Source organism: Amblyraja radiata, chromosome 7, assembly GCF_010909765.2.
Source record: "Amblyraja radiata isolate CabotCenter1 chromosome 7, sAmbRad1.1.pri, whole genome shotgun sequence".
Classification (NCBI taxonomy): domain Eukaryota; kingdom Metazoa; phylum Chordata; class Chondrichthyes; order Rajiformes; family Rajidae; genus Amblyraja; species Amblyraja radiata.
The window spans coordinates 56,831,567-56,844,842 of NC_045962.1; the positions used below are offsets into that span (position 1 = coordinate 56,831,567).

Consider the following 13,276-nt stretch of genomic DNA (forward strand, 5'->3'; position numbering starts at 1 on the left):
CTTCAATAATTATGTTATATCATGCACCCATTGTTGGAACCGAAAATTGGATCTAATGTCAATGAAGTTAAACTTTTGGATAATCATTTTATTCTGTTATCTAATTAAGTCTTTCTATAAGCTCCATCCTGTAAAAATGACCTGATTTAATTGTTAATTGTTTCCGTGTAATCTTGTCAACTGAGCTTCATTCTGTAATCAAGATCTAGTTTTACTGTTAATCAAGTTTCTGTTTAATAGTTAAATCTGAGAATATTAAAAAACATACCAAAGTCACACTTGGTAGATCAGCTTTGACTGGTCTTCTGGTGCGCACCAGTTTAAATAAATTGACTGCTACTTCGAATACCAACTCTGTGTGGCTTTTCCATTTCGCTCCAAAAGCAATAAAGGAATGATCGAATGAGGTAAAATTAAGAGGAAGAGTATGTCATAGCATCTCTGAGGAGGCGGGATAGAGGTGATTGTTTCAGGAGACTGATAGCCATGGGGAAGATGTTCATAGGTCTGTAATTTTGGTTTGCAGGCTTCTTTAACTTCGACCAGAAGGTAGAAGAGAAAAAAGGGAATGGTCAAGGTGGCAGGTATCCTGATCGAAACTTCTGATGCAACACACCATGAAGATGAATTAGATGGAAGGAAGTGATGGACCTGTGATGAACTGGGCTCTGTTCACCACTCTCTGGTGGCTCAGGTGGTCAAGAGCAGAGCCTTTACCATAACAGGCTGAGATGCATTCCATCAAAATACTTTCTACAGGTACCTGTAGAAGTCAACAGAATCCTTGTGGATATGTCAAGTCTTCGGATGCATAGGAAAGTGAATATGTTGAGGCACTTTCTTGATCACCACATCAGTATAAAGGGACCAGGTTAGGTTATTGGTGATATAATGCCTCAGAACGTGAAACTATTAGCCATCTCTATGACAACTCCCTTGACGAGTAGAGCATTCTGTTCATTTCCACACCCACTTCCCCTCTGTTTCCTTTGATCAACAACCAACTCTTTCATCTTGCTGACGTTAAAGTCTAGGTTTGAAGAATGGTCCCAACATGAAACGTCATCTATCCATTCCTCCACAGCTGCTGCCTGAGCCACCAAGTTTCTACAGCATTCTTTGTTTTGCTTAAAGTATACACTCTTGTTGTTGATCCTGCCGACAACAGTGATATCATCAGCAAACATGCAGGTCGGGTTGGAGCTATACTCATCCGCACATTGCTGGGTAAAAAGGGAGTAGAGCAGGGAACTGAGCATGCAATCTTGAGTAGCACCTTTGCTGAGAGTCAGGCTGGAGGAAATGTTATGACCAATTCTAACAGATTGAGGTCTGTTGGTCGGGAAGTCCAGAATCCAGTTGCAAATGGAGGCCCCAAGGCAAAGGTCCAGAAATTCAGAGATGCGCTTACTTGGTATTATGTTGAAGGGTGAACTATGGTCAATGAATAGCATTCTGACATAGGTGTTCTTTTTGTCAAGATGATTCAGAGATAAATAACATGCAAGGGAGATAACGTCCTCTATAAACCTATTTCCATGTACACAAATTGCAAGAGGTCTAGATTGTCTAGTAGACTGACGTTATTGTGGGCTATAACAGGTCTTTTAAATAACTTAATTACTGGTTTATGTTAAAGTTACTCGGTGGTAATCATTAAGATAGATCACTTTATATTTCTTGGGGACTGGAATTAAGACAGGTCGCTTTTATGTTGAATGTAGGAATTGTGAAATTGCGAGCAGGATGACATGCCCGTGCTCCACTTCATGAGGATCAGAAAGGGAAAAAGGGGAAAAATAAACATACTGAGCCAATGTAACTGATGGATAATTGGTATTGATGAAGAAATCAACTTACCTGAAGCTGTAAAATTCAATATTTTGAAATCTGCAATATGGCCAGATAGACAATGAGGTGCTATTTCTCAACGTCGCGTTGGGTCTCATTACAACATTTTAGGAAGCCACAGACCAAGTCAGCAGAGGTGGGTAATATAACCATATAACCATATAACAATTACAGCACGGAAACAGGCCATCTCGACCCTTCTAGTCCGTGCCGAACACATAATCTCCCCTAGTCCCATATACCTGCGCTCAGACCATAACCCTCCATTCCTTTCCCATCCATATAACTATCCAATTTATTTTTAAATGATAAAAACGAACCTGCCTCCACCACCTTCACTGGAAGCTCATTCCACACAGCTACCACTCTCTGAGTAAAGAAGTTCCCCCTCATGTTACCCCTAAACTTCAGTCCCTTAATTCTCAAGTCATGTCCCCTTGTTGAATCTTCCCTACTCTCAGTGGGAAAAGCTTTTCCACGTCAACTCTGTCCATCCCTCTCATCATTTAAAAAACCTCTATCAAGTCCCCCCTTAACCTTCTGCGCTCCAAAGAATAAAGCCCTAACTTGTTCAACCTTTCTCTGTAACTTAGTTGCTGAAATCCAGGCAACATTCTAGTAAATCTCCTCTGTACTCTCTCTATTTTGTTGACATCCTTCCTATAATTAGGCGACCAAAATTGTACACCATACTCCAGAATTGGCCTCACCAATGCCTTGTACAATTTTAACATTACATCCCAACTTCTATACTCAATGCTCTGATTTATAAAGGCCAGCACACCAAAAGCTTTCTTTACCACCCTATCTACATGAGATTCCACTTTCAGGGAACTGTGCACAGTTATTCCCAGATCCCTCTGTTCACCTACATTCTTCAATTCCCTACCATTTACCATGTACGTCCTATTTTGATTTGTCCTGCCAAGATGTAGCACCTCACACTTATCAGCATTAAACTCCATCTGCCATCTTTCAGCCCACTCTTCCAACTGGCATAAATCTCTCTGTAGACTTTGAAACTCTACTTCATTACCCGCAACCCCACCTATCTTAGTATCATCTGCATACTTACTAATCCAATTTACCACACCATCGTCCAGATCATTGATGTACATGACAAACAACAGTGGACCCAACACAGATCCCTGTGGCACCCCACTCGTCACTGGCCTCCAACCTGACAAACAACCATCCACCATTACTCTCTGGCATCTCCCATTCAGCCACTGTTGAATCCATCTTGCTACTCCACCATTAATACCCAACCATTGAACCTTCTTAACCAACCTTCCATGAGGAACCTTGTCAAAGGCCTTACTGAAGTCCATATACACAACATCCACTGCTTTACCCTCATCAATTTCCCGAGTAACATCTTCAAAAAATTCAAGAAGATTAGTTAAACATGACCTTCCAGGCACAAATCCATGTTGACTGTTCCTAATCAGACCCTGTTTATCCAGATGCTTATATATATTATCTCTAAGTATTCTTTCCATTAATTTGCCCACCACTGACGTCAAACTAACAGGTCTATAATAGCTAGGTTTACTCTTAGACCCCTTTTTAAACAATGGAACAACATGCGCAGTACGCCAATCCTCCGGCACTATTCCAGTTTCTAATGACATTTGAAATATTTCTGCCATAGCCCCTGCTATTTCTACAGTAACTTCCCTCAATGTCCTAGGGAATATCCTGTCCGGACCTGGAGACTTATCCACTTTTATATTTCTCAAAAGTGTCAGTACTTCCTCTTCTTTGATCCTCATAGTTTCCATAGCTACTCTACTTGTTTCCCTTACCTCACATAATTCAATATCCTTCTCCTTGGTGAATACCGAAGAAAAGAAACTGTTCAATAACTCCCCCATCTCTTTTGGCTCTGCAGATAGTTGGCCACTCTGACTCTCTAATGGACCAATTTTATCCCTCGTTATCCTTTTGCTATTAATATAGCGGTAGAAACCCTTCGGATTTACTTTTACCTTACTTGCCAAAGCAACCTCATATCTTCTTTTAGCTTTTCTAATTTCTTTCTTAAGATTCTTTTTACATTCTTTATACTCCTCAAGCACCTCATTTACTCCATGCTGCCTATAACTATTGTAGGTCTCCCTCTTTTTCCGAACCAAGTGTCCAATTTCCCTTGAAAACCATGGCTCTTTACAATTTTTATGATTTCCTTTCAACCGAACAGGGACATAAAGATTCTGTACTCTTAAAATTTCACCTTTAAATGTACTCCATTTCTCTTCCACATCTTTCCCATAAAACAAACTGTCCCAATTTACTCCTTTTAAATCCTTTCGCATCTCCTCAAAGTTAGCCTTTCTCCAATCAAAAATCTCAACCCTAGGTCCAGTTTTGTCCCTCTCCATAATTATATTGAAACTAATGGTATTGTGATCACTGGACCCGAACTGTTCCCCAACGCATACCTCTGCCACCTGACCCATCTCATTTCCTAACAGGAGGTCCAGTACCGCCCCTTCTCTAGTAGGTACTTCTATGTATTGTTGCAAAAAACTATCCTGCACACATTTTACAAACTCCAACCCATCCAGCCCATTTACAGAATGTGTTTCCCAGTCTATGTGTGGAAAATTGAAATCTCCCACAATCACTACCTTGTGCTTACTACTAATATCTGCAATCTCCTTACATATTTGCTCTTCCAATTCTCGCTCCCCATTTGGCGGTCTATAATACACCCCTATAAGTGTTGCTACCCCTTTCCCATTTCTCAGTTCCACCCAAATAGCCTCCCTAGACGAGCCCTCTAATCTATCCTGCCAAAGCACTGCTGTAATATCTTCCCTGATAAGCAATGCAACACCTCCACCTCTTGCCCCTCCAATTCTATCACACCTGAAGCAACGAAATCCTGGAATATTTAGTTTCCAATCACAGCCCTCCTGCAACCATGTTTCACTGATCGCCACAACATCATACTTCCAGGTGTCAATCCAGGCTCTAAGTTCATCCACTTTTCTTACAATGCTCCTAGCATTAAAATATACACATTTAAGAAACCCACCCTCTCTTATTCTCTGATTATTTTCTTTTTCTTCTCTCTCCCCTACATTTTGGGTCAGAGTGCTACCATTCTCTGCCCCCTGCTTCACACACTGACTGCTAGCTTTCCCAATTTGAGTCCCTCCCCCCAACCATACTAGTTTAAAGTCTCCCCAGTAGCCTTTGCAAATCTCCCCGCCAGGATATTGGTCCCCCTTGAGTTCAAGTGCAACCCGTCCTTTCTGTACAGGTCGCACCTTCCCCAAAAGAGGTCCCAATGATCCAGAAACTTGAATCCATACCCACTGCACCAGTCCCTCATCCACGCATTTATCCTCCACCTCACTCCATTCCTACTCTCACTGTCGCGTGGCACAGGCAGTAATCCTGAGATTGTTACCTTTCCAGTCCTTCTCCTTAACTCTCTACCTAACTCCCTAAATTCTTCTTTCAGGACCTCTTCTCTTTTTTTACCTATGTCGTTGGTACCTATATGCACCACAACCTCAGGCTCCTCTCCCTCCCATTTCAGGATTTCTTGGACACGTTCAGACACATTCCTGACCCTGGCACCAGGGAGGCAAACTACCATCCGGGACTCCTGTCTGCGTCCACAGAATCGCCTATCCGACCCCCTGACTATAGAGTCCCCTATTACAATTGCCCTCCCCTTCTTCTCCTTACCCTTCTGTGCAACCGGACCGGTCTTTGTGCCAGAGGCCCGGCCGCTGTCGCTGCCCCCAGGTAGGCTGTCTCCCCCACCCTTACTCAAGCATGAGTACTTATTTTCAAGGTGTACAGCCACCGGGGTACTCACCAGTCCCTGCCTCTTCCCGTTGCCCTTCCTAACTGTGACCCAGTTTTCTGTCTCCCGTGGTCTTGGAGTGACCACCTCCCTGTAACTCCTTTCTATGACCTCCTCGCTCTCCCTGAGCAGACAGAGGTCATCGAGTTGCTGTTCCAGGTTCCTGACACGGTCCCTTAGGAGCCCCATCTCGACGCACCTTGCGCAGATGTGGACGTCTGGAGGGCACTCCGACTCCATGACTTCCCACATCTGACATCCAGAACAGTAAACTGCCCTGGCCCTCATTCTCCCCCTTATCCAAATACAATAAAGCCTTACAATTACAACACAAATACAATACAAGCCAATCAGCTGCTTCCGCTGGTCCTCTTCCACCAATCAGAGGCTTCCACCAGAATCAGAATCCTTCTCTGGAAGTGAGATGGAACGTTGCAGATTTGGGTAACTCACAGCTCCAGGTAAGTCCTCCTCTCACCAACGGCTCCCCGGGCCTCTGTAGAAGCAAACCCCGCGCTGTATTTATACTCACAGCTCCAGGTAAGTCCTCCTCTCACCAACGGCTCCCCGAGCCTCTGTAGAAGCAAACCCCGCGCTGTATTTATACTCACAGCTCCAGGTAAGTCCTCCTCTCACCAACGGCTCCCCGGGCCTCTGTAGAAGCAAACCCCGCGCTGTATTTATACTCACAGCTCCAGGTAAGTCCTCCTCTCACCAACGGCTCCCCGAGCCTCTGTAGAAGCAAACCCCGCGCTGTATTTATACTCACAGCTCCAGGTAAGTCCTCCTCTCACCAACGGCTCCCCGGGCCTCTGTAGAAGCAAACCCCGCGCTGTATTTATACTCACAGCTCCAGGTAAGTCCTCCTCTCACCAACGGCTCCCCGGGCCTCTGTAGAAGCAAACCCCGCGCTGTATTTATACTCACAGCTCCAGGTAAGTCCTCCTCTCACCAACGGCTCCCCGGGCCTCTGTAGAAGCAAACCCCGCGCTGTATTTATACTCACAGCTCCAGGTAAGTCCTCCTCTCACCAACGGCTCCCCGGGCCTCTGTAGAAGCAAACCCCGCGCTGTATTTATACTCACAGCTCCAGGTAAGTCCTCCTCTCACCAACGGCTCCCCGGGCCTCTGTAGAAGCAAACCCCGCGCTGTATTTATACTCACAGCTCCAGGTAAGTCCTCCTCTCACACAGGTAATATGTGTAATGGAGAATCAAAATGGTGGGCAAGAGGAAGATCAGACTCACTCCTGTGAATTTAATGCAGGTGTTCCACAAAGTGATCACCCAATCTGCATTTGTTTTTTCCAGTGTGGAAGAGGTCACATTGCGAACATTGAATGTAGCACACTGGATTGGAAGAAATACAGGTGAACTGCTGCTTCATCTGGAAATACTGTTTGGGCCTCTGGATGTGGAAAGGGAAGAAGTGAAAGGACAAGTGTTGTATCACTAATGGTTGCAAGTGAAAAAGCGGGGTGCGGACACTGGGAATGAAGATTCAGCAAAATGCTGAAAGAGGAGGAGAACAGAAGAAATATCTCATGGTAACATTTGAGATTATTCAATGGAAGTAAAATAACATACAGAAAATAAAATAGAGATGAAGAAAAACGAAATTACAAAGAGACAAGTAACATTTTAGGTGTAGGATGGAACTGCAGATGCTGGTTTACACAAATTTGGCGGAACAGACAGCATCCCTGGATAGGAGGAATGGGTGATGTTTCAGGTTGAGACCCTTCTTCGGACTCTTCTGTCTGAAGAAGCATCTCAACCCGAAATGTCACCCATTCCTTCTCTCCAGTAACATATTATGTTTGTTTATTAAACAAACAAAATAATTAAAATCTTCAGGAATGAGCATCCAAATTGGCAAATGCCAGAAAGATTGTTTGATAGGTTAGAACCCCATCAAAAACGTATTTGCGCTTAAATGGATAAGCCTCAAAGTTTTTCCAGCATGTTGCATGGTTATCCAGTGGATGAGTCCCTCAGCTTCACATGAGTCTCTAGGCAATGAGCTTTTGGACAAGAAGACATTGTCCTATGTTTAACAGCGTAGATGTTGAGAAGTTAGACTAACATTAACAATCTTGACTAACGGTGATCACTGTTAGCCTAATCATTATTTTTAAACAAGATATGTCTATTGTTGGGAAAAGTAATTGGATTGACAATCATTTTGGCATATTATGCTGTCTGCTTATAATACCTTGTGCAAAGTCCTTTTGATGTCGCTGGGGAATGAAGTGAGTTGGATTGAAGATTATTTTCAAAGTTTGCTTTCAGAGATATCTTTATACCAGAGATAAATCATGAAGGGGGAAGAAAGATAATCATTGTAATGGATGACATAGTCATGCAGAGCTATTGAGGATGAATTTTTTCCAGATGTTTTAGATAGTAGCAGCCTAACAGCCCTGCAATTTGTTTGGAAAGTTTTCTTCCTCCAACATATCCTCATGCTCCATTTGCACACTTCACGACTTGCTTTGTTAGATGGATGCCTTGTCTATTGAAGTACAAAGCAGACCACTGTGATTTTGGTTAGCCTCCTCGCATCATATTACAAGGTACTCCTAATCAATCCAAGGCATCAGAACCACGGCTTCATTCAAAAAATCTTCACAATGATTAATTGGTGAAAATATACATTTATTAAATGTGTAGGAAGGAACTGCAGATGCTGGTTTAAACCAAAGGTAGAGTCAAAAAGCTGGAGTAACTCAGCAGGAAAGGCACCATCTCTGGAGAGAAGGAATAGGTGATGTGGTCTCGACCTGAAACGTCACCCATCCCTTCTCTCCAGAGATGCTGCCGGTCCCGCTGAGTTACTCCAGCATTTTGTGTCTATCTTACATTTATTATATCCCGGCTCCACATCAGGATATCACAATCCACAATAATATTGATTGGATAGCCAGATTCTGCTATCAGATAAACCCTTAACTTTAATCACAAAACTGAAGATGCTGAAAATTAAAAATAAAGTGTAGGAAGTACTCAGCAGCTTAGACAGCATCTATGGGGAGAGAACCAAGTGAACGTGTCATGTTACCAACTTTCCATCAGACTAGGTAAAGAGATGCAGTAGCATCCATCATTTTCAACAAGAGGTAATATGTGTAGGGTGGACTGTCGGGTGGTCCATGAGGACATGGAAAAGCTGCTGACTATGTCCAACAACAGGTCGCATTTGTTGTGTTGGTCCTGATGTATCTCGAAGCTTCTGAGCTGACTGACAACAGCACTGTCCCATCTGCCCAACACCAGATGTCACAGGCAGCTTCTGCACATTACCGCAGCTGTGTGGTGCTGTGATTACTGTGTCAATAAAATGAGAGTACTAGGTAATGGCACATAGATACATAGACAATAGGTGCAGGAATAGGCCATTTGGCCCTTCGAGCCAGCTCCGCCATTCAATGTGACCATATCTGATCATCCACAATCAGTATCCCGTTCCTGCTTTCTCCCCATATCCCTTGATTCCTTTAGCCCCAAGAGCTATATCCAACACTCTCTTGAAAACTGCCTTCTGTGGCAGAGAATTCGACAGATTCACAGCTCTCTGGGTGAAAAAGTTTCACCTCATCTCAGCCCTAAATGGCTGACCCCTTATTCTTAAACTGTGACTACTGGTTCTGGACTGGTTCTGGATATCGAGAACATGTTTCCTGCATCTAGCCTGTCCAATCCCTTAAGAATTTTATATGTTTCTATAAGATCCTCTCTCATCGTTCTAAATTCCAGTGAATACAAGCCCATTTGACTCATTCTTTCATCATGTCAGTCCCGTCATCCCGGGAATTAACCTGGTGAACCTACACTGCACTCCCTCAAGAGCAATAATGTCCATCCTCAAATTAAGTATAGTTTTCACTGTACCTCTCTCTACCCATGCCAATAATAAGCCTAAACTGAAACCTGCAATTAAGTTTCTATTGTGGAGTGAGAGAGCAGCCTCTTGCACAGCGGGCGGGTTGCAGGTGTGAAGCCATCGGGGTTTGACCTGGGTTAATGCCTCACTGCAATCGAAGCCTCCATCCGGGCGGGGGCTGCCTGCTCGCCCGCTCCTCCGCTGTCTGGGAGCCGGGGCCCATTGCCAGATTCTCCCCGCTCCCCTCCACTGCCCGTTGCCGGGGGCGATGACATCAATGCATGGATCAAATAGATTTAAATTAAAAACTTTAGAACGTACTAGACCAAGTGCAGACCCGTTGGGTCTGGTCCCCGAACGTGCTTCAGACCCCGAGTACGGGGGAGGGGGGAGGGGGAGGGGGACTTTAGAAGGTATATACTTATGAAAGTTTGTGCCCCAGGACCAAGCAAAACTAAAATGCATTTGCACTCTGCGGTTAACACTAATCAGGTACTGGTGGTTTTGTAGTTCATCTACTTTGTTGCTAATTTTAGTGTTTGTTTCCTTTTCTTCAAACATTTTGGTATCTTACACAAACTCTATTAAAAGGCGATCCTATAAAAGCTTGGTTCATTGTGTCTTAGTCTCTGCTTGCATTGAGCAGATTTTCTTAACCTACATATTTTCTTTTGTATTTAAGTTGCAGAGAAAGATGAGGATGGGGGGAGGGGGGTATAAAGGGAATGTCTGTGATAGATTGGAAAGCAGGGGAGAATAAATGACACACATGGTGGCGGTGTGGCTGAGGGAGGTTGGTGAAGGCTTGTTTATCATGGTTGATCTCTCTGGAGGGAGAATATATAAAAGATGAATGGTTAGAGAAAAGAAAAATGATGGAACTGTGAGACGCAAAGCACTGCAGATGTTGGAAATCTGACATGAAAGAGAATGCAGGAAATGCTCGGCTTGTCAGGCAGCATCTGTGAAGAGGAAACGACAGAATGTTACAAAATAATCTTTATTCAGAATTCCAAAGGCCAATTATCTGAAATCACTGTAAAAGATAATTCAATGCTTTATACAAATGTTCACTGTTTATCACCAGTGAATAGAGTTGTGTCTGTCCCAGATAACCTCTCTACATAAAAAGCAAAACAGTTATTTGAACTTTTTCTGATTCATCCTTGGCTAGCTGGAGACTAGTATCATTAATGATTGATTACATATGTTACATGCATACGTAAATATGTGTCTAATGTTGTGTAAGGAGATTGTTTAACCCTTTCATCAACAGACGATAGATAACTTTGGGTTATCCAGTGAAGCTAAACACTATCTCTGACCCAGGACAATGGTCGTACCCTTCATTGACCTTGTGTATCCAGCTTGAACTGCCTCCTATTGCTAAGTGGAGGCCAAAGTGATTAGTTTTGTCTATGAGAAAACCAAGTGGAATGTGGTAAAGTTGCTTAATACCGACAGTTCTTCATTTTGTAACATGCTATATGACTATTCTCCATTTGTACCATATCTAAAGTACTTTAACATGTCTGGTTTTGCAGTGCAGCTTTCAAACTGGAAATGTGTCCAGTGAAAGCTGACATGCTGTTCCTTAACCTTAGGTTAGGCTTTGATTGAAAAGTCCAATGAGCCAAACTGGGAGAGGTCAGAGCTTTTTTCTGTTAATATCAAATATGAAAAGTTTATCATCATTAATAATTTTGTTTGATTGTTTAAACTATTTAGGTTCCAAATGTTTCTGAATGTCAGATCCATTCAAAGAGCATTGAATGATCTTAGTAGTTCTAACAGATGTAAAGTTAGGAGTATGTTTTGCTAACAGTTCAGGATTACCTCAGCAGTTTTCTGGGCTTGTTCCAGATCACAATTGAACCAGGTGCCATATAACCTGATTATGTTTCACAAGACCCCATTGGGTCTGACTGAATGGGTGACTTCAGAATGTTTTGGTCCAGCAGGTTCTCCTTTATGGATACATATTATGGTAAATGTGAGTTGATTGTTTACCCCCACAGTGAGTACGAGAACAAGCCCCACTCAGCAAAATCCAGATCATAGTCTTTGGTTTGTGCACAAATGTCAGTATGTGCTTTGGATGTTTTGATAACTTTGGCTCAGGAGAAATATTTTTCTTTGTTGTAAGGATGTGAGTTCAAGCCATACACCAGACACCCAAGTGCATAATCACAGCTGATAGTTCAGTGTAGTTCTGAGGGAATTTTATTACTGTAGATACTATATGTTGAACAAGTCTGCTCATTTTCCTTGTTTCACTTTTGTATGTGTTATTTTTGATTTGGTCTGTGTTTGATTAGTACTGAATCAAACTCACTTAACTTTATTCATGCGTATTGGAAACATTTATGTAATCTATAACAAAATGTAATATTTCTACATTATTTAAAATATAATTAAACCTTTTCCTGTAGTTTGAATTCCTTTCATCCTTTTGTATAAGCTTATAATATCCAAGCAAACCTTACTGATATGTTTGTAGTTCAATGCATTTACTATAATACCAGGAGGACAATTTTATCCCTGATTTAAGCCAGACAATATGCCATCATAAATATTTTCTATAATAACGGGAAAAATAGGAATGCACATCCAAAAGATCTGTAGTCGGCAACAATGAATTTATTTCCACAATGTGGCTAGCATGAATAATACAAGAAATTAGGGCATGATGGCTTAATTATTGCCTCAGTCAAGTAGTCTATCTATGGATCCTTCCCATCATTTGCTTAATATCTCTAACTGCTTATTTTAGTTACAATTCTTAAAATGATTAGTGGGATTTCTTAAATGCAATAGACCACAAAGAACTGATAGTTGACACATAATACCTAAACACTTTTTACTCTTCCATCAAAGCCTAACCTGGTATCATACTAAGCAACAGTGACATTCACCCTTACAAGTTTCAGGTTCTTCACATGGTCGCTCCAAAAATATGTTGCATCACACACACTTAATGGTTTCTTCTTTGCCTCCTTCAGTAACAAGAGCATAAAATGGGAGGAACAAAAGATCAGGGGTGACACACTTAGCTCTTACACAATAAAGAGGAAGCTCCAAATGTAACCAAGATGGTGTAGCACATAGCCATGGAGTAAATGGGGATCATTATAGAATGTTTAATATTAGTCAATGGTATTGCATGCAAAGCATGAACCCTTTTTTATGTGAGATATTAAATGGACAGTCCTACTGCTATCATACATGTTTGTGAGGTAATCCCATGTTGATCTTTGAAAAATGGAACGTTATCCTTTGTGTCTTGATCAATATTTATTCAAAATTATTAAGGAGTGAAAATATCTAATCAGCAACACATTGCTTTTAATGGAAGCTTATGGGAACACATTGATTCCCTGGCTTCCCACATTACAATATGAGTAATCTAAGTCTTTAATTGTCTGACAAACATGCTGACACTGAGCATTTGTATGATTGGTCACTCAGTGGGCATCCTCCCACTAACCCTATATCCTAAATGAATTTTGAAAGGCTTTGTATACATGCATTTTTTACGCAACCTTTCTATAATGTGCACATTAATTCAGCAATGAGTAAAAATGTATCATGAATATAATTATAACCCTAAGAATAGTAAACTCCAATAATCTAACATCTGATTGTTAGGAATCCTGATGGTCTAGTATCTGGCTCACCTATCAGTCGACAATGTGAGCTGGGGGTCTATAGTGCAGG

General features: G+C 42.0%; 1 long non-coding RNA gene across 1 annotated transcript; it reads left to right on the plus strand.

The window, feature by feature from the left end:
- Positions 1 to 1,122: 1,122 nt before the first annotated feature.
- Positions 1,123 to 11,024, plus strand: LOC116975471. Its single transcript, XR_004412628.1, has 3 exons — positions 1,123 to 1,133; positions 2,226 to 2,232; positions 10,812 to 11,024. It is a non-coding gene; the product is annotated as an uncharacterized LOC116975471 (long non-coding RNA).
- Positions 11,025 to 13,276: the final 2,252 nt, after the last annotated feature.